Source organism: Geospiza fortis, unplaced genomic scaffold, assembly GCF_000277835.1.
Source record: "Geospiza fortis unplaced genomic scaffold, GeoFor_1.0 scaffold520, whole genome shotgun sequence".
In the NCBI taxonomy this organism is placed as follows: domain Eukaryota; kingdom Metazoa; phylum Chordata; class Aves; order Passeriformes; family Thraupidae; genus Geospiza; species Geospiza fortis.
In genome coordinates this window covers 44,237-46,891 of record NW_005054821.1, presented here as the reverse complement: position 1 = coordinate 46,891, position 2,655 = coordinate 44,237, and positions in this window count along the sequence as shown.

The window sequence follows — 2,655 nt, the reverse complement described above, 5'->3', positions numbered from 1 at the left end:
GGGATGGGGAATGGGGCAAGGATGGGAATGGGAATGGTGGAAACGAGGGGGATGGGCAATGGGGTGAGGGAAACAGGGATGGGGAACGAGGATGGGGGGAAGATGGGGTAGGGAATGGGGATGGGGAAAATGGGGAAAGGGAGATGTGTCGCTGGACAGCGGCTGGATGCGGCTCTATGCTAATGAATTAATGCTAATTGACATGAATTAGCCATCTCCACACTAATTATCTCTGTCCTGGCAGGTGGACGTGTCCCTGGACGGGCCGGCCGTGGCTCTATGCTAATGAACTAGCACTAATTAGCCCTATCTGTGGCAGGTGGACGTGTCCCTGGGCACCGCGTCAGCGTCACTGTCACCAAGTGAGGGACACTGGGGACACTGGGGACACAGCAGGGACATTGGGGACATTGGGGACACAGCAGGGACATTGGGGACATCAGAGGTACGACGTCCAGCCCGACACCGTGGGGCCCATCTGGAACCTGCGCGGGGTCCTGAGCAACGCCTGGCACCGCGTCAGCGTCACTGTCACCAAGTGAGGGACACTGGGGACACTGGGGACACAGCAGGGACATTGGGGACATTGGGGACACAGCAGGGACATTGGGGACATCAGAGGTACGACGTCCAGCCCGACACCGTGGGGCCCATCTGGAACCTGCGCGGGGTCCTGAGCAACGCCTGGCACCGCGTCAGCGTCACTGTCACCAAGTCAGGGACATTGGGGACACTGGGGACACAGCAGGGACATTGGGGACATCAGAGGTACGACGTCCAGCCCGACACCGTGGGGCCCATCTGGAACCTGCATGGGATCCTCAGCAACGCCTGGCACCGCGTCAGCGTCACTGTCACCCAGTGAGGGGCACCATTGCAGCCTAGGGGACATTGGGGACATTGGGGACATTGGGGACATTGGGGACATTGGGGACATCTGGAACCTGCGCGTGTCCTGAGCAAGGCCTGGCACCGAGTCAACGTCACCATCACCAAGTGAGGGACATCCTTGGGGACATCAGGACATCGTGGACACAGCAGGGTCCTGAGCAAGGCCTGGCACTGGGTCAGTGTCACCGTCACCCAGTGAGGGACAGCACTGGGGACATCGGGGATCCCTGGAGATCAATGGGATCTGTGGATCCTAAAGGATTCCATGGCCCCAGAGTGTCCTGCAGACCCCAAATCATCCTACAGAGCCCAACGGGCCCTCCAGACCCCAAAATGTCCTATAGACCCTAAAATGTCCTACAGACCCCAATGGGTTCCATGGTCCCAAAGTGTCCTGCAGACCCTAAAACATCCTACAGACCCCAAAAGGTCCTGCAGAGCCCAAAGTGTCTTCTGGACCCCAAAGAGTCCTAGAGACCCCAATGGGTTCCATGGCCCCAAAATATCCTACAGACCCCAATGGGTCCTACAAACCCCAAAATGTCCTACAGACCCCAGAGTCCTGCAGACCCCAAATCATCCTGCAGACCCCAAAATGTCCTGCAGACCCCAAATCACCCTACAGACCCCAATGGGTTCCATGGCCCCAAAATGTCCTGCAGACCCCAATTGTTCTACAGACCCCAATGGGTTCTGCAGGCCTCCAGCTTCTATTGACCCCAAAAGGTTCCACAGACCCCAAAAGGACTTTACGGCCCCCCCAAAGGAATTTATGGACCCCAAAGGGTTCTGGTGAGCCCAAAAGGAATTTATGGACCCCAAAGGGTTCCACAGACCCCAAAAAGGATTTTATAGCCCCCCCCAAAAGATTTTATGGCCCCACCCCAAAGATTTTATGGACTCCAAAGGATTTTATGGACTCCAGAGAATTTTATGAACCCCAAAGGGTTCTGGTGACCCCAAAGATTTCTCTGGCCCCAAAGGATTCTGCGGGTTCCTGCAGCCCCACAGCTCGAAGGTCAGTGGGGTTTTATGGCCCTGGGGTTTTATGGCCTCAGGGTTTTATGGCCTCAGGGTTTTATGGCCCTGGTTTTACACCCCGATGTGGGAAAGTGCCTCCTGCCATAAAGATTTGGGAACTTTTATGGGTTTGGTGCCTTCCTGGGGCAGCGAGGGTGGGGTGGGATGGGGGCGGTTCTGGGACCCCCTGACTCTATAGGGACCCATGGGACCCCTGATCCTATAGGGACACTGGGACCCCTGACCCTACAGGGACCCATGGGACCCCTGATCCTATAGGGACACTGGGACCCCTGACCCTACAGGGACCCATGGGACCCCTGATCCTATAGGGACCCATGGGATCCCTGACCCTATAGGGACACTGGGACCCCATAGGACCCCACGGCATGATGGAACCCCCTGATCCTATTGGGACCCCTTGACCTCAAGTAACCCCCTGGCCCTAAAGAACCCCCTGACCCTAAATAACCCCCTGATCCCCTTTATCGATCCCATTACCGGCCCCATTATTGATCCCCGTTATCAATCCTGTTATCAATCCCTATTATGGGTCCTCCTTATCAATCTCGTTATCGATCCCCGTTATCAATCCCGTTATAAATCCCAGCAATCAATCCCCGTTATCAATCCCCGTTATCAATCCCCGTTATCAATCCCCGTTATCAATCCCCGTTATCAATCCCCGTTATCAATCCCCGTTATCAATCCTCGTTATCAATCCCCGTTATCGACTCGCTCGGC